We start from the raw sequence: 20326 nt of genomic DNA, 5'->3' as shown, positions 1-20326 counted from the left end.
TGTACTAGAACAGCCACTTTATTATAAAGTACTTTGAGTTGTACTAGAACAGCCACTTTATTATAAAGCACTTTGAGTTGTACTAGAACAGCCACTTTATTATAAAGCACTTTGAGTTGTACTAGAACAGCCACTTTATTATAACACACTTTGAGTTGTACTAGAACAGCCACTTTATTATAAAGCACTTTGAGTTGTACTAGAACAGCCACTTTATTATAAAGTACTTTGAGTTGTACTAGAACAGCCACTTTATTATAAAGCACTTTGAGTTGTACTAGAACAGCCACTTTATTATAAAGTACTTTGAGTTGTACTAGAACAGCCACTTTATTATAAAGCACTTTGAGTTGTACTAGAACAGCCACTTTATTATAAAGTACTTTGAGTTGTACTAGAACAGCCACTTTATTATAAAGCACTTTGAGTTGTACTAGAACAGCCACTTTATTATAAAGCACTTTGAGTTGTACTAGAACAGCCACTTTATTATAAAGTACTTTGAGTTGTACTAGAACAGCAACTTTATTATAAAGCACTTTGAGTTGTACTAGAACAGCCACTTTATTATAAAGTACTTTGAGTTGTACTAGAACAGCCACTTTATTATAAAGCACTTTGAGTTGTAGTAGAACAGCCACTTTATTATAAAGTACTTTGAGTTGTACTAGAACAGCCACTTTATTATAAAGCACTTTGAGTTGTACTAGAACAGCTACTTTATTATAAAGCACTTTGAGTTGTACTAGAACAGCCACTTTATTATAAAGCACTTTGAGTTGTACTAGAACAGCCACTTTATTATAAAGCACTTTGAGTTGTACTAGAACAGCCACTTTATTATAAAGCACTTTGAGTTGTACTAGAACAGCCACTTTAATATAAAGCACTTTGAGTTGTACTAGAACAGCCACTTTATTATAAAGCACTTTGAGTTGTACTAGAACAGCCACTTTATTATAAAGCACTTTGAGTTGTACTAGAACAGCCACTTTATTATAAAGTACTTTGAGTTGTACTAGAACAGCCACTTTATTATAAAGTACTTTGAGTTGTACTAGAACAGCAACTTTATTATAAAGCACTTTGAGTTGTACTAGAACAGCCACTTTATTATAAAATACTTTGAGTTGTAGTAGAACAGCAACTTTATTATAAAGTACTTTGAGTTGTACTAGAACAGCCACTTTATTATAAAGTACTTTGAGTTGTACTAGAACAGCCACTTTATTATAAAGTACTTTGAGTTGTACTAGAACAGCAACTTTATTATAAAGCACTTTGAGTTGTACTAGAACAGCCACTTTATTATAAAGTACTTTGAGTTGTACTAGAACAGCCACTTTATTACAAAGTACTTTGAGTTGTAGTAGAACAGCCACTTTATTATAAAGTACTTTGAGTTGTAGTAGAACAGCCACTTTATTATAAAGCACTTTGAGTTGTACTAGAACAGCCACTTTATTATAAAGTACTTTGAGTTGTACTAGAACAGCCACTTTATTATAAAGTACTTTGAGTTGTACTAGAACAGCCACTTTATTATAAAGTACTTTGAGTTGTACTAGAACAGCCACTTTATTATAAAGCACTTTGAGTTGTAGTAGAACAGCCACTTTATTATAAAGTACTTTGAGTTGTACTAGAACAGCCACTTTATTATAAAGTACTTTGAGTTGTACTAGAACAGCCACTTTATTATAAAGCACTTTGAGTTGTACTAGAACAGCCACTTTATTATAAAGCACTTTGAGTTGTACTAGAACCGCACTTTGAGTTCCTCCATTAATTTGCTCATCCATTCTTCCTTTCACTCATCCATCCATTTCAAACGGTGTTGTCATTTTAACACATGTAGGAGAGGGACACACATGGTCTACACGTGTTTATAGCAAATCCATGTGTGCTCCTCATGTTACTAACCACATGTTTAAACCGTGTTGGACTGAAGCGGTGCCGCTCAGCGGGGGTTCTGGGCACTCCAGAGTCCTAGAAGAGTTTGTAATATACTGTATATTTCATAGTATTTCACCAATGGTGAATGAATGGATTCTAAAAACCACAATCAGTGTGTATCTATCTATCTACAGTAGCTAATATCTATCTATCTATCTATCTATCTATCTATCTATCTATCTATCTATCTATCTATCTATCTATCTATCTATCTATCTATCTATCTATCTATCTATCTATCTATCTATCTATCTATCTATCTATCTATCTATCTATCTATCTATCTATCTATCTATCTATCTATCTATCTATCTATCTATCTATCTATCTATCTATCTATCTATCTATCTATCTATCTATCTATCTATCTATCTATCTATCTATCTATCTATCTATCTATCTTGTACAGTACACAGTGATGGTGTGATGTTACAGAGACATAATGGAAAACATGTTCATGATGTACTGTATACTCTTCTTGTTCTGGGTCAGTTCTTACTAAAGCTGTTTTTCTTGACCTTTGAACCCAACAAGTTTATTTTTTTTATTATGTTAGTGTCTTCCTCACTGTGTGTGTGTGTGTGTTGTTAGTGGAGATGAGACAGAACATAAACAGACAAAATTGTACGTGACTCAAGTCACAGAGACGACACAGGGCTACTGTCAGACAGACAGACAGACAGACAGACAGACAGACAGACAGACAGACAGACAGACAGACAGACAGACAGACAGACAGACAGACAGACAGACAGACAGACAGACAGACAGACAGACAGTAGATACAGACAGACAGACAGACAGACAGACAGACAGACAGACAGACAGACAGACAGACAGACAGACAGACAGACAGACAGACAGACAGACAGACAGACAGACAGACAGACAGACAGACAGACAGACAGACAGATAGACAGACAGACAGACAGACAGACAGACAGACAGACAGACAGACAGACAGACAGACAGACAGACAGACAGACAGACAGACAGACAGACAGACAGACAGACAGACAGACAGACAGACAGACAGACAGACAGACATGTTATAACACTGAACACTGTTAAAACTCATAAAATGTGATTCATCTGAAGACTACATTTCCCACACTGGTAAAATAAAGAAAAGTCTTATAATATTAGTCCTTTTCAAACACACTAATAAAGTTGATAAGTTCAATTCCCATTACATGGTTTTACATGGTGTGTGTGTGTGTGTGTGTGTGTGTGTGTGTTACAGTAGTGTGTGTGTGTGTGTGTGTGTGTGTGTGTGTGTGTGTGTGTGTGTGTGTGTGTGTGTGTGTGTGTGTGTGTGTGTGTGTGTGTGTGTGTGTGTGTGTGTGTGTGTGTGTGTGTGTGTGTGTGTGTGTGTGTGTGTCACCACAGGACCAGTTAAAATTCAGTGTGTTTTATCTCAGTTTGTTTATGAGTTGTTCCATCGACGGCAGAGGGGGGAAAGAGGAAGGGAGAGAGAGAGAGAGAGAGAGAGAGAGAGAGAGAGAGAGAGAGAGAGAGAGAGAGAGAGAGAGAGAGAGAGAGAGAGAGAGAGAGAGAGAGAGAAGAGAGAGAGAGAGAGAGAGAGAGAGAGAGAGAAAGAGAGAGGAGGGAAGTGGGGAGGGGAGAGAGAGATAACGTGTGGTCAAACAGATGAGGGGGCGTGCGTGCGTTTAGGCTATCAGAGAGAGAGAGAGAGAGAGAGGGTAGAAATCTCTGCCCATGACTCAGAGCTTATCAGTTGCGTGTAGATCAAGCTGGGAGAAGGATGTTCCTCGTTCTCCTTCCCCTGCTCTCCTCTGTTTATCCTTCCGCCCTTGCTACTTTCCAACTTTCCCTTTCTATGGTTATGTTTCTTCGCTATCAGGAGAACAGTTTTCTCTAGGATTACCAGCTGAGCAACCACCAGATAAGGAAACAAGTTCTCCAACACGGTGAGTTATGGATTCACTTTTTATTTCTGTTTATTTAAAGGCACAATCTGTACGCCAGATATAAACCAAAGGGTAGTCACCACACCAAAGTTCAAATAATATAGGATTGGAGACATGTTGCCATTCCAAAATTGCAGGGGTGTAAAGTACTTGAGTAATTGTACTTCGTTACAATACTTAAGTACTGTTATTGGGGATTTGTACTTTACTCAAGTATTATTAGGTTTGTATACTTGTACTTTTACTCAATTACATTTCAGAGAAAAAAATACATACTTTTTACTCCTTACATTTAAAATGCAGACCTACAAAGTACAAAGTACAAATCTCGCAGGTCCAACTATTTCTATTAGTACTGTATATTTGTTTCTCTGGCCGAACTAATGTTAACGTTATTAATCCTGCGGCCGCACTTTATTTAAAAACAGCCAATCAAATCCCCATCAATGGAAAATTAACCCGCCCATACCCATGCTGATGGTCCTTGTGCTAGCGGGGATCTTTGATTAAACACCTGCTATCAGAAGAATATACAATCAGAAAAAAAGTTTTTACTTTAACTTTTCAGTACTTAAGTACATTTAAAAGTAGAAACCTTTTTACTTTTACTCAAGTGTGTTTTTAGCCAGATACTCTGACTTTTACTTGAGTAAGATTTTGAGACGGTACCCATACTTTCACTTAAGTATAATTTCTGGGTACTTTTTACACCCCTGCCAAATTGATACTTTTCAAAATGTGAGAATTAAGTCTCTTCTCACGCTGTAAACAAAACGCTGTTTGTTTTCAGTTCTGTTTGTAAACATTTAAAAATAACATACACTTAAAAAATAACATTATTCTGTAGTAATTATTGTATACTACAGTATATGTGTATTATATTGACTTGAAGTATATTATAGTTTACTACAATAATTAATTAATTACCATACCATACTGTAATATTGTACATATTGGTGCTACACTAAATATAAATATACTGTACTACATTATTGTATAATAATTTCTATACAATTATTATAGAACTATTATATTGTAAGTACTATAGTATATATTTTAGTATTCTTATTCTGCCTACTTTTATACACTTCCTATCAAATTCATGTGTCAGTTCTACGCAAATTTCATCTCACTACCTCTTATGCACTGTAATTTAGTTAACCAGAGCGCTTCTCTGTTGTAATTTAAAACTGAACTTTGTAAAGAAACTCAAAGTTGAGAGCGATGCACTGCTCTGTTGTTCTATAAAGTGTTGAGAGCGATTCACTGCTCTGTTGTTATGTTGAGATGAGAGCGACGCACTGCTCGACGCACTGCTCTGTTCTATAAGGTCATTTAGAACGATAGGTTATGTATATAACCTAGTTATATGAGTACTGGCTGAGCGTCCCGCTCTTTGCCATATTGAGATATACCTCATCTCCTGTACCTACTGTACTACATAACGAAAACAAAGCACCCTTGCATTTGACCAGGCCCCGCCCCCGTGACTTCCCATAAGACACCAGGGGTGGTCACACACGCCCTTCCTCGGGAAAAGTTTCCATCAGAAAACCCCCCAAGGGACCTCAGGGCACGCTAGAGCGGGACGCTCAGCCAGTACTCATATAACTAGGTTATATACATAACCTATCGTTATATACTCGTACTGGCAATCACGTCCCGCTCTTCGCCATATTGATATATGGGGCAGAGCGGACGCGAGGCCAGACAAATGTACCCCCTGAGGACCCGTAAGCCCACACCAGGGGCGAGGGGAGTCCCGTCACCCCTCCTTCCTAGTGAAGAGGGGGCGGCAGTCAACTCCACCCAAGTGCGAAAAAGAGGGAACTAGAAACCTCCAAACGCACAGCACAGGCGGGACCACGTGTGAGATGAGATGAGATATTACTTTATTATACACCTTGTGGACCACAACACCTTGTGGTCCACACCCACACAACCCTGCTAACCCACCGAAAGGCGGGAAGCAGGAGAGGTTCCAGACCTCAGAACCGCCTGGGAGACAGAACCCCCAGTCATGTCCATGAGGTAAAGGGACCCGGGGAGGACCATGAGGCCGCAGCACAGATGTCCTCCACCGAGGCCCCTCCTAACAGGGCAGCAGAGGACGCCACCCCACGAGTGGAGTGCGCCCTGACACCCCCAGGGGGGGCCAGCCCAGCCAACGTGTAGCAAAGGGCAATGCCCTCGCACAACCAACGGGACAGGCGCTGCTTCGACAGTGCCTTACCAGTGCGAGAGCCACCGTAACAGACTGATCGGTAGCCCTGAGGTAAATACCCAAAGCCCGGACCGGACATGACAGGTGAAGGCTTGCCTCTAACTCACTAGCGTGAGGAGGCGGATGAAACGCCTGAACCACAATATCCCTGGAGCGAAAAGAGCTCAGGATATTTTTTGGCATGAAGACTGGATTAGGCCGCAGAGTGGCACCGCTATCGACACGAATAGACAGGCACTCAGGCTGCACCGAGAGAGCACAGAGCTCACCTAAGCGCTTAGCGGAGGTGATGGCCAGCAGGAACGCAGTCTTGAACGACAGCTGTTCCAAAGGCGCTTGCTCAAGAGGCTCAAACGGGGCCTCGGACAACCGACCGAGGACCAATTGAAGATCCCAACTCGGAGACAGAGAACGTTTCACTGGCTTAAGGCGCCGAGCGCCAAGCAGGAAACGCTTCACAAGAGGGTGGCTGAACAACGTAACGCCCTCAAACCCCTCATGACAAGAGGATATAGCCGCAGCATATACCCTCACCGTCGAAGCCGACAGCCTATCAAGGATAGACTGAAGGAAGGTAAGGACAGCGTCCAGGGCCCCCCACCTTACACCACTCTTGGAAAATACGCCACCTACCCACGTAAACCGCGATAGTGGAGGGAGCATGCGCGTTCCGGATGGTGTCAACCACAGAAGGGTCCATCCCCACCAGACTCACCCTCTCACCAGCCAAACCATCAGAGGCTGGCCCAGCACAGGGGGCTGCCACAGCGACCCGTGCACTTGAGAGAGGGCCCACGCCGACCAAGGAACAGGCCACGGCGGGGCTACTAAGAGCTGGATCAGGACCGGGAACCACGCAGCCTTGCCTCGGTCCGGCGCAACCAGGATCAAAGTCCTGTGCTCCCACCGTACCCGCTCCAACAACTGACCTATCAGGTGTGAGGGGGGGAAGGCGTACAAAAGCCCGGGTGGCCATGGATACATCGAGAAGGCATCCACCCCAAGGGAGGATCGTCCCCTCGACTGACCGAGAACCACAAGGGGCACTGGTGAGACTGTCTGCTCGCAAACAGATCCACGAAGCTTCCCCGAAGCGGTCCCAGATCTGCCTGACTATGTCTGGACGTAGTTCCCACTTGTCGTGATGAGGACCGCCCCGCGACATCACATCTGCGCCCACATTCTCCTTGCCAGGGATGTGGAGCGCCCTCAGACTGCGCAGATTGTGAGACGCCCACAGCCAGAGGCTGACCGCTGCCCGGTGTAGACGGATGGAGCGTACTCCACCTTGTCTGTTGATATACGCCGCTGCTGTCATACTGTCCATCCTGATCAAAACGTGCTCGCCTACCACCAAGTGGGCGAGCCGCCTGAGGACCAGGAGGACCGCCTTCAATTCCAACACATTGATGTGAAGGGCAGACCGGGCAGCATGGATCGTCCAGCTGCCCCCTACTGCGTCGGTCCGACACGTCCCCCCCATCCCGTGAGGGAGGCGTCGGTGAAGACTGTGACGTGTGAACGCCTGCTGCCCATGGGGATCCCGCTGGTGAGGGTACCAGTCCTCCTCCAGTGGGCGAGATCCCCCCGTATCGACAAGGGAACCTTCAACCATTTCCACTTGCCCCTCACCGGGTCTATTTTCATACTGGAAAACCACCTCTGTATCCTCCTCATGAAGAGGAGGCCCAGAGGGACCACAGAATGAGCGGATGCCATCATACCGAGCAGGCGCATCACCTGCAGCGCCGTGACCGTCCCTCCAGGACGGAAACCCCTGAGCGCGTTGAGGATAGACACTCTCCGTTGCTCCGAGAGGGTTGCCCTCATGGGCCTTGAACTTAGAACCAAGCCCAAGTACTCCACCTGTTGACTGGGAAGAGGCGTACTCTTCTTCCAGTTCACAGCAAAACCCAGCTTGGTGAGGAATTCCACCACCAGCCTGGTATGAGACCTGGCGACCTCCTCCGACCGGCTGAGGAGCAGAATGTCGTCGAGATAGAAAATAATTCGTATTCCCCGACGACGTAGAGGCTCCAGCACAGTCTCTACGCACTTGGTGAATGTGCGGGGGGCCAAAGAGTAGCCGAACGGCAACCTCTGGTATTCGTACGCTACGCCCTGAAAAAGGAACCGTAGGTATTTCCTGTGAGGAGGGGAAATCGGGATGTGAAAATACGCATCCTTCAGGTCTATGGAGGTGAATCAGTCCCCCACCCTGACAGCGTTTAACAGGTGTTTGACGGTCAACATTCTGAACCGTCTCGCCACAATCAGACGATTGAACGCGGACAGATCCAGTATAGGCCTGACACCTCCCGTTTTTTTGGGCACCAGAAAATAACGGGAGTAGACGCCTGACATCGCGTCCTCTCGCGGGACCACGACTACAGCCTGCTTCGCCAACAGAGATTGGATCTCGTCGGCCAGAGCTGTCACTGCTGCCGACCCTGACAACAGGGTCTGCACCAAACCTGAAAACAGAGGGTGGGGTTGTGCGAACTGCAAGACAAGCCCCCGCCTCAACGTTCTCTCCATCCACCTCGACATATGGCACTGTTTCAGCCATATGTGACAATAATCCGAGAGCGCACCTGCTGCCAACTGGCGCTGGGCCGCAAGGAACTGTAGATAGGCGGCCCGGTCCCTCCCGCTGTGCGTAGCCAACTCTGAACCCGCCAACCGTGCGGGCAGGGCGTTCCGTGGAGTCGGTCCCTGACACAACCCACGAGGCAATCGCACCCAAGGGGGGACCCCGACAGAAAGGGCCGGTTTGATACGGGAGAAGCTGACATCAAACCAGGTGACAAAAGCTCCCCCACTGAACACCCCTCCAGAGCTGAGGAGTTGTTCTGCAGCCGGACATGCAAGGCGTGAGGACCCCATGGGTTCCTACACACCGTAGCCCTGCAGTGATATTACTACCACCTAAATCACGCACTCCTGCCAGACCACTGCCGATCTTGCGGGAGTGGGAGGCATCAACGTGATACCCGGCCTGGCGAAGGCGAGGTCGGGGAAACCAGCGCTGAGCATCTTTCGAAGAGGCCTCGAGTCCCCCTGCTGACCACCATCGAATGTGGCAGATGTAACACCAGGCTCGCCAATCGCAGACGCATAACGCATGGCGAGGGAGCCACGTGACAGCACAACATTCTCACGGACAGACCCAGGCTCAGCCATCAACTGGGTGTCAGCCTCTGTCCCCATGAGAAGCGAAACGTGGGGCCGCATGCGCTTCAACGAAGGCTCGCGGCCCACAGCCAAAGGAAACAAATCAGAGCCCCTTTTCCGCTGGTGTTGGGGAAGGGAGTGATCGGAGAGCGGGCTGCTCGCGGCAGGACGGCGACGGTTTCTCAGGCCGTGCTCATCCAATATGGCCGATCCCTCGGCCGCCAAGGCTGTCGGCCTTGTGGACACCTGTTGACTCAACGCCCAGGGTACCTCTGGCGGGGGAAACATGGCCGCCTGTCGAGGGCCTCGCCATAGTCGCTGACGAGGCCGTGCTCTCACCTCCGGCTGCTTAGCGTGAGGCAGTGTGGGACCCAGGTCAACAACCGCCCGCGTCTCCGCAGAACGACAAAAAAGTCCTTCCACGGAAAGAGGAGCCTTAAGGAGAAGAAACCTTTCTTCCTCCCCAAGGGAAGACTGCTCCAACCAGAGATGCCTATTAACAAGTGTTGATAGCATCCTAATCCTCCCTGGAGTTATAGCTTGCGACTGATTCAAGATTTCTATAACCCCAAAAACATGCAAGATGTTATCAGCGTCGGCTGGTCCTGTAGCCCCACTACCCGACGCTAATGTGGACAGAAGAACAATCAGCTGAGCCACAACACTGGCCGCAGCTAAATTCCATCCTATGGCAGTATAACTCTCATCAGTCCATACTGCCACCTGCCGGGCCGACCTGCTCTCAAGCGTTGGCTTCCGGGTGGGACACCGCTCAACCCCGCCGGGGCACAGGATCGATGCTACCTGGCTCTCTAGCCACGGCACACCTGCCCTGCGCCCTGTTGTCAACCCATTCACCCGTAAAAAGGGTAAATAAGTCTCAGCAAAACCCCCCACATTAGCTACCGACTGACCTTCATCAATGAACCGGTTAAGAGGAGGGAAAAGCGGTGACATCCCACAGGATAGCCTGAAAAACGTCCAACTCAGAGGGACGTTTACCCAGACATCCTGCCCCTTGCGCCGATACACAACTCGGTTGTCTAACAAAACAACAAGCAGCATTACTAACACCAGCGTTAATGCCTGATGACACAGAGCCTACCTGTGTGCGAGTTAGCTCGATAGCTAAACATCGCACGTCATCCCTCGAACTGCTGCTACAAGACGAGGAAACACCAGGACAGACCCGACGTGCTGTTGGAACATGCCGAGAAGATTCCAGGGGCTGGCAAATCTCCGGCGAATACTCAACATTGCGCAATTTCTCTTTACACTTCATAACGCTAGTTACACAGGGTGCAAAGCAGCCGCCATGATGGAAACAAAAAAAGAGGTAGGGCATGTGTGACCACCCCTGGTGTCTTATGGGAAGTCACAGGGGCGGGGCCTGGTCAAGTGCAAGGGTGCTTTGTTTTCGTTATGTAGTACAGTAGGTACAGGAGATGAGGTATATCTCAATATGGCGAAGAGCGGGACGTGATTGCCAGTACGAGTATATAACTGAACTTTGTAAAGAAAAGTATTAAGAGCGATGCACTGCTCTGTTGTTCTATTAAGTGTTATGAACAATGCACTGTTCTGTTGTAAATGTTATTGTATATTTTTATTTAACTATTTTATCACACTTTTTTACTCTGTCTATTCTATTTTATAATTTTTAGTATTGCCTATTTTTAAACTGAATCAAACCGTACTTTTTTACTCTGTCTATTCTATTTTGATTACTGAATGAAACAGTAAACAGAGAGGCCTATTGGGATGTTAGATCCTAATGTGAAAAACTGTGATTTACCTTACCTTGCTACCTCTTTATCTTTTTTATGCTAGCTTATGCCTGTATTATTTACTGCTGTGAAGCACTTTGAACGTTAGGTTATGACTATAACCAAGTTCTGTTAGTATGGTGACGCTCGGCGTCACTCTCTGCACTGTCCTCGCACACGTGCACGCGCACTGAATAAAGACCACAATGTACCTTTAATCCCAATATTTGTCTGACCACACCCCTATCAGCTTACCCATATAAGCAGGGGTGGGGCCACCCACTCGCCTCCTTCCCAAGCTTTCACCACAAGGCGAGATCAAGGGCTGCAGCGGCGTCGGACGCCGATCGTCACCATACTAACAGAACTTGGTTATAGTCATAACCTAACGTTCTGTATCGTATGGCTCTCGCTCGGCGTCACTCTCTGCACAAGGGAGGCCGAGCGAGAGCCATCGGCCGACAAATACACCCCGCTGAAAGCCGCCCACAACCATCAGAACAGGGAGGGCCGAGCCCCCCCGACCCCCCCTAATGGAGGTCACCCCCCCTATTGGGGGCTTCACGGAAGGGCGACGGACCCGACCGTGCGAAGAGGCACTCAAGCAACTCAACGCACAGGGTGAGCAGACCGTGGCTTGACCCCACGACTACACACACGCACAACCCGCATGCCACCCGGGAACGAACGGAGGGAACAACCACGTTACTGCCCCCAGAATCACGGGGTCAAGGGCAAACCCAACCCCGTAACAAGGCCGTAGCAGCGGAGCGCGAAGGAAGACCCAGACCCACCAAAGGGACTGGACCCCCTGGAACGGGGGCCCGGAGAAGTCCATGATGCCAGCATCAAGACCCCACCAGGTGGGCACTTAGTGACCCCGCCCCCCACATCGCCAGCGTATTCGGACAAAGGCCCCTCAGCCGAGCGGGCCCTGTCCCCCCAATAGTACACCGCCTGGCACACTGACCCTGCAGAACAGGCAGTCAGCATGACCGTAAGCACACAAAAAAGGTTAACCAACGGAAGCAGGCAGCGCACCGGGGAAAAACCAAGCAACAGGCTGTTAACCCTAGCCTGGAGACTGCGGATGAGACAGGCGCCAGAGGGGACAGCTGAACACAGCCGCCCCAGCGGAAGGGGCGTGAGCTGGCGTTGTTGCATGACCAAGCCTCCATTTAAAAAGCCCCCACCCAGAGGGGTTGAGGCAGAGAAGGCTGACACGATTGGCAGACGTCATGAACGTGCAGGGGCACCCTCAACCGGTGAACCCGGGAGTTGACACTGCTCCAACACAACAGGGAATCAACCACCTTGGTGTTACCCAATGCGGTGGTTGTTCCTATAACCCCTCAAGAAAAAAACTCCAAAACACACCTGCGGGTATACACCGGCTATACCGCAGTACAAGTGTTTCAGTTTTCAAAAAAGGGTTAACCCAGGCCTACGGGTCGACGAAACATGACTTCGGACCGGGCCCGGTGATACGGGAAGCACAGGGTCACCAGAGGAGGTCAAAGACCACCCCAACAGGCCCCTCTTCGCCATGCGTGAGAGAGGAGCGAAAAAGAATGGAGAACCAGCCCCAAGCACACCGTACTTGGTATTCCCAGGCGGTCTCCCAACCAAGTACTAACCAGGACCAACCTGTGTAGCGGCCGAGATCTGACGAGATCGAGCATGTACAGGTCGGCATGGCCGTAAGCCATTACGACAGTGCTGAGTAAAAAATGTAGTAGCTAGTACACCACTCATCCTCTGTTAGCTAGTACACCACTCATCCTGTTAGCTAGTACACCACTCATCCTGTTAGCTAGTACACCACTCATCCTCTGTTAGCTAGTACACCATTCATCCTGTTAGCTAGTACACCACTCATCCTCTGTTAGTTCACCACTCATCCTGTTAGCTAGTACACCACTCATCCTCTGTTAGCTAGTACACCACTCATCCTCTGTTAGCTGGTACACCACTCATCCTCTGTCAGCTAGTACACCACTCATCCTCCGTTACCTAGTACACCACTCATCCTCTGTTAGCTAGTATACAACGCATCCTCTGTTAGCTAGTTCACCACTCATCCTGTTAGCTAGTACACCACTCATCCTCTGTTAGCTAGTACAGCACTCATCCTCTGTTAGCTAGTACACCACTCATCCTCTGTTAGCTAGTACACCACTCATCCTCTGTTAGCTAGTACACCACCACTCATCCTCTGTTAGCTAGTACACCACTCATCCTCTGTTAGCTAGTACACCACTCATCCTGTTAGCTAGTACACCACTCATCCTGTTAGATAGTACACCACTCATCCTGTTAGCTAGTACACCACTCATCCTGTTAGCTAGTACAACACTCATCCTCTGTTAGCTAGTACACCACTCATCCTCTGTTAGCTAGTACACCACTCATCCTCTGTTAGCTAGTACACCACTCATCCTGTTAGCTAGTACACCACTCATCCTCTGTTAGCTAGTACACCACTCATCCTCTGTTAGCTAGTACACCACTCATCCTCTGTTAGCTAGTACACCACTCATCCTCTGTTAGCTAGTACACCACTCATCCTCTGTTAGCTAGTACACCACTCATCCCCTGTTAGCTAGTACACCACTCATCCTCTGTTAGCTAGTACACCACTCATCCTGTTAGCTAGTACACCACTCATCCTCTGTTAGCTAGTACACCACTCGTCCTCTGTTAGCTAGTACACCACCACTCATCCTCTGTTAGCTAGTACACCACTCATCCTCTGTTAGCTAGTACACCACTCATCCTCTGTTAGCTAGTACACCACCACTCATCCTCTGTTAGCTAGTACACCACTCATCCTCTGTTAGCTAGTACACCACTCATCCTCTGTTAGCTAGTACACCACCACTCATCCTCTGTTAGCTAGTACACCACTCATCCTCTGTTAGCTAGTACACCACCACTCATCCTCTGTTAGCTAGTACACCACTCATCCTCTGTTAGCTAGTACACCACTCATCCTCTGTTAGCTAGTACACCACTCATCCTGTTATCTAGTATACCACTCATCCTGTTAGCTAGTATACCACTCATCCTCTGTTAGCTAGTACACCACTCATCCTCTGTTAGCTAGTACACCACTCATCCTCTGTTAGCTAGTACACCACTCATCCTCTGTTAGCTAGTACACCACTCATCCTGTTAGCTAGTATACCACTCATCCTGTTAGCTAGTACACCACTCATCCTCTGTTATCTAGTACACCACTCATCCTCTGTTAGCTAGTACACCACTCATCCTGTTAGCTAGTACACCACTCATCCTCTGTTAGCTAGTACACCACCACTCATCCTCTGTTAGCTAGTACACCACCACTCATCCTCTGTTAGCTAGTACACCACTCATCCTCTGTTAGCTAGTACACCACCACCCATCCTCTGTTAGCTAGTACACCACTCATCCTCTGTTAGCTAGTATACCACTCATCCTCTGTTAGCTAGTACACCACTCATCCCCTGTTAGCTAGTACACCACTCATCCTCTGTTATCTAGTACACCACTCATCCTGTTAGCTAGTACACCACTCATCCTGTTAGCTAGTACACCACTCATCCTCTGTTATCTAGTACACCACTCATCCTCTGTTAGCTAGTACACCACTCGTCCTCTGTTATCTAGTACACCACTCATCCTCTGTTAGCTAGTACACCACTCATCCTCTGTTAGCTAGTACACCACTCATCCTGTTAGCTAGTACACCACTCATCCTCTGTTAGCTAGTACACCACTCATCCTCTGTTAGCTAGTACACCACTCATCCTGTTAGCTAGTACACCACTCATCCTCTGTTAGCTAGTACACCACTCATCCTGTTAGCTAGTACACCACTCATCCTCTGTTAGCTAGTACACCACTCATCCTCTGTTATCTAGTACACCACTCGTCCTCTGTTATCTAGTACACCACTCATCCTCTGTTAGCTAGTACACCACTCATCCTCTGTTAGCTAGTACACCACTCATCCTGTTAGCTAGTACACCACTCATCCTCTGTTAGCTAGTACACCACTCATCCTCTGTTAGCTAGTACACCACTCATCCTGTTAGCTAGTACACCACTCATCCTCTGTTAGCTAGTACACCACTCATCCTGTTAGTTAGTACACCACTCATCCTATGTTAGCTAGTACACCACTCATCCTGTTAGCTAGTACACCACTCATCCTCTGTTAGCTAGTACACCACTCATCCTCTGTTAGCTAGTACACCACTCATCCTGTTAGCTAGTACACCACTCATCCTCTGTTAGCTAGTACACCACTCATCCTGTCAGCTAGTACACCACTCATCCTATGTTAGCTAGTACACCACTCATCCTCTGTTAGCTAGTACACCACTCATCCTCTGTTAGCTAGTACACCACTCATCCTCTGTTAGCTAGTACACCACTCATCCTCTGTTAGCTAGTACACCACTCATCCTCTGTCAGCTAGTACACCACTCATCCTCTGTTAGCTAGTACACCACTCATCCTCTGTTAGCTAGTACACCACTCATCCTCTGTTAGCTAGTACACCACTCATCCTCTGTTAGCTAGTACACCACTCATCCTCTGTTAGCTAGTACACCACTCATCCTCTGTTAGCTAGTACACCACTCATCCTGTTAGCTAGTACACCACTCATCCTCTGTTATCTAGTACACCACTCATCCTCTGTTAGCTAGTACACCACGCATCCTCTGTTAGCTAGTACACCACTCATCCTGTTAGCTAGTACACCACTCATCCTCTGTTAGCTAGTACACCACTCATCCTCTGTTAGCTAGTACACCACTCATCCTGTCAGCTAGTACACCACTCATCCTCTGTTAGCTAGTACACCACTCATCCTGTTAGCTAGTACACCACTCATCCTCTGTTAGCTAGTACACCACTCATCCTCTGTTAGCTAGTACACCACTCATCCTCTGTTAGCTAGTACACCACTCATCCTCTGTTAGTGTCTAAGACACGCAGCTGATAGGACTCTCTGAGGCTCAGTGTCTCTGAGAAGCTTCATGTCTGCAGGAAGGACATAGGAGACAAGCAGCCATGTCATGTTCATGTTTATAGATCGAACAACAGGAAACCACACACATAAACAATGACTGAGAGAGAGAGAGAGAGAGAGAGAGAGAGAGAGAGAGAGAGAGAGAGAGAGAGACATATCACACTCTGACATCACAAACCTTAGCCAGCCTCAGAAGATTAGACCTAACCAAATTATAACCAAAGAAAAAGATAAATACATTACGTATTGGAATCAACTCACACAATCACAACACAAATTAGAAACATATTTGGCCCTAAACAGACAGTATACTGTGGCAGACTACCTCAGATAAGAATCTAAGAAAGAATTTGACAATGTACAGACTGAGTGACCATGGTTTGGCGATAGAGAAGGGCAGACACAGACAGACCTGGCTGCCCAGAGAGGAGAGGTTGTGCTGTATTTGTGATGAGGGAGCCGTAGAAACAGAACTACACTTCCTAACACAATGTGAAAATTACAGAAATATTAGGGAGGAATTCTTTCCAATTTTTTTTATAATTTTCCCAGAATTCCAAAGTATGACAGAAGTGCAGAAATTGCCATTCCTCCTGGGGGAACAGAAAGAATGTGCAGTTTTAGCTGCAAAATATGTCAATTCATGTCACAAGAAAAGGGACAACCAGTAGGACACATATACTGTATATACATGTACCATGTTTTACTCACCGCACCATCTCATTTATTTCTTTGATCTTATATTGTTATGTTGTTTGCTGTTTATGTCATAATTGTGCTTTGGCAACATTTGTGAAATTTCATGCCAATAAAGCTTTTTGAATTGAATTGAATTGAATTGAATTGAATTGAGAGAGGGAGAGAGAGAGAGAGAGAGAGAGAGAGAGAGAGAGAGAGAGAGAGAGAGAGAGAGAGAGAGAGAGAGAGAGAGAGAGAGAGAGAGAGTGAGAGAGAGAGAGAGAGAGAGATAGAGAGAGAGAGGAAAGAGAGAGAGACAGAGAAAAAGAGAGAGAGGGGCTGATGGAGAGAGATAGAGAAATAGATTATTAGATTATGGTGGGGTGTATTACCTTTAAAAGCCATTCATCTTTACTTTCTGTCTGTCTGTCTGTCTGTCTGTCTGTCTGTCTGTCTGTCTGTCTGTCTGTCTGTCTGTCTGTCTGTCTGTCTGTCTGTCTGTCTGTCTGTCTGTCTGTCTGTCTGTCTGTCTGTCTGTCTGTCTGTCTGTCTGTCTGTCTGTCTGTCTGTCTGTCTGTCTGTCTGTCTGTCTGTCTGTCTGTCTGTCTGTCTGTCTGTGTGTGTGTGTGTGTGTGTGTGTGTGTGTGTGTGTTATGTACCAGGAGCCTGATCACTCCTGTGTCACTGTGCGTGCACGCCTGATCACTCCTGTGTCACGGGGCATGCAGGTGAGGGCTGCCAATTAGTTAATTAGTGCTGATTGGTTACCTGCTGGGAGCTTTAAAAGCAGCCCTGGTAACACACATGCAGGGTCTGTGTTTAGAGGAGTGTTGGGTAACAGATAGCTTTGATAGAACAGAAGATCCTTGTACTTTAGTTTACACCAGTAGTTCCTTGTTAGAGTAGCATTTTGAGTTTGAGCACGGGGTTTTGGTGTTGGTTTGCACATAGGTTGCGGGCCTTTGAGCCAGGGTCGTAACAGTTGGGCGCTCGTCCGGGATATTTACCCCTAGCAATTTGTTTGGTGTTTTTTTTTTGTGTTACACGGGGTGTCATGGTGTTATGGTTTGGGTGGTGTTCGTTACATATTATGTAACGTGGGGGCTTGAGCCGTTTCATCAAACAGGTGAGTATGCCTTATTTGTTTGTAATTTGATGTGACTACTTATGCTGTTAAAATATATAGTTTAGTGGGCACCACATGTAGATAGGGACATTATTTTCTGGTTGTTGGTTAGCTTCCTGTGCACCACATACTCCTGGGGCAGTCAGGGAAGGGATTAGCACCATCTACTTGTCTGGTACCATACCATGTACTGGACGGGTGGATGGTCAAATATGATCTTTGGCTGGTAGCAGGTGTGGTTGAAGATGGTTAGGTCTACAGGGCATTAGCTTAAAGGGTAGGTAGATTAGGGGGCCAGAAAACACAGGTAGTGTGGTAGGGCCTGATTTAGTGTTTCTTAGGGTAGACATGTGGTGGGCCGGTTGTGACTCCAGTTTAGATGTAGAAGCAGGGATAAAGTTGAACTTCAGTTTGAACAGGCTGACTCTAGAGGCATGTGGCAGGGCCTCAGAACAATGACAGATTACAAAGGCACCCCCCTCAAACTGAACAGTGACATCTCCTTAGCAAATAATCTCAATTCCTTCTATGCGAGGTTTGAGGCTGTGAATAACAACACCAGCCTACAAACCACGGCAATGGGGGGGGGGGGGGGGTCTGCTGATGGAGACTCAGTGTTCAGGGTAACAGAGCATGAGGTGAGACGGATCTTTAAAAAAGTGAATATCAGGAAGGCAGCAGGACCGGACGGCATCCCCGGCCGCATCCTAAAAGTCTGTGCCGACCAACTGGCCCCGGTATTCACTGACATCTTCAACCTGTCCTTGGAACAGGCTGTCATCCCCACCTGTCTGAAGAAGTCCACCATCATCCCTGTACCCAAAAAATCTACACCCGCTTGCCTCAACGACTACCGCCCTGTAGCCCTCACCTCCATAGCCATGAAGTGCTTTGAGAAGCTAGTGAAGGGCTACATCTGTTCCTCCCTCCCCATCAACCTGGACCCCCTGCAATTTGCATATCGCCCCAACAGGTCCACGGAGGACGGCATAGCCCATGTGCTGCACACAGCAGCATCACACCTGGACAAGAGGCAGGGGAACTATGTGAGAATGCTGTTCATCGACTACAGCTCAGCATTCAATACCATAGTCCCCTCCAAACTCATAGCCAAGCTCAGGGACCTGGGCTTGAACTATGACCTCTGCCAGTGGGTCCTGGACTTCCTGACGGGCAGACCCCAGGTGGTAAGAGCAGGCAACTGCACCTCCTCATCCATCACGCTCAACATAGGGGCCCCCCAGGGCTGTGTTCTGAGCCCCCTCCTCTACTCCCTGTACACACATGACTGCGTGGCACAGCGGAACAACAACACAATCATCAAATTTGCTGATGACACAGTAGTGGTGGACCTGATCTCTGCCAACGACGAGAGGGCCTACCTGGAAGAGGTAGAGAATCTGTCACAGTGGTGTCAGGAGAACTGCCTCTCCCTGAACGTCAGCAAAACAAAAGAGATGATTGTGGACTTCAGGAGGTCGGGGGTCAAGGACTACAGCCCCCTCAGCATCGACGGGGCACCGGTTGAGAGAGTGAACAGTTTCAAGTACCTCGGAGCCCACATATCCGAGGACTTGACATGGACCACACACATTGACAGTGTTGTGAAGAAGGCACGACAACGCCTCTACTTCCTCAGGCGCCTAAGGAAGTTCCAAGTCAGTCAGAAGATCCTTAGGAACTTCTACTCATGTACAATAGAGAGCATCCTGACTGGCAACATCACCTCCTGGTTTGGGAATAGCACTGCACAAGACCGTAGCAGACTACAAAGAGTGACACGTTCAGCCGAACGCACAATTGGAGGGGGGCTTCCCACCCTCCAGAACATTTACAACAAGCGGTGCAGGGGGAAGGCTAAGATAATTATTAAGGACTCGAGCCACCCGAACAACTGCCTCTTTGAACTGCTGCGGTCAGGCAAGCGATACCTGAGTCTTAAGGCGAGCACAGAAAGACTCAGAAGAAGCTTCTATCCCCAGGCCATCAGGCTGCTAAACGAACAATAAACACTATGCAACAACCATCAAATGCACACAGCACACACACCCACACGCACACACTCACTTAAACCACACAAACACACTTTATATTTATTGATAAAGGATTTGCACTACAACTCGTACACCCACTGTAAATTGTACCTAAATTGCACCTCATCCCATTTCTGCCTTGCACTATATAGTATTGTATTAGTACACTGCACAGTATTGTATATTATATGGTAACTCAGTTACGTCTATTCTGCATCGAACATTGTACATAATTATGTCTATACTGAACACTGTGACCTCATTTTTTTGTACTTCTAATTTACATGCTATACTATGTTATTTTATTTCATACTTATCTAGTCTTGCACAGTCTCTGGAGCGTAACAGTAAGAAGCATTTTGTATAAAAGTATTCTGTACTTCTGTATGACAACTATTAAAGAAACTTGAAACTT

The 20326-nt window shown here is 47.0% G+C and overlaps 1 protein-coding gene across 1 annotated transcript in view; it reads left to right on the top strand.

Moving 5' to 3' along the window:
* The first annotated feature begins 3691 nt into the window (after positions 1–3691).
* The window catches only part of LOC311238864 (endothelin receptor type B-like), a 52351-nt gene continuing 35716 nt past the window's right edge, over positions 3692–20326 (top strand). Inside the window, exon 1 of the mRNA XM_084327064.1 lies at positions 3692–3887. The gene's annotated coding sequence lies outside the window, so the exon portion shown is untranslated. The remainder of the gene's footprint in view (positions 3888–20326) is intronic.

This window comes from Notolepis coatsorum (assembly GCF_963971535.1).
Source record: "Notolepis coatsorum genome assembly, chromosome: 1".
Classification (NCBI taxonomy): domain Eukaryota; kingdom Metazoa; phylum Chordata; class Actinopteri; order Aulopiformes; family Paralepididae; genus Notolepis; species Notolepis coatsorum.
Note: the sequence above shows the minus strand (reverse complement) of the source record. Positions and strands in the feature narration are given on the sequence as shown.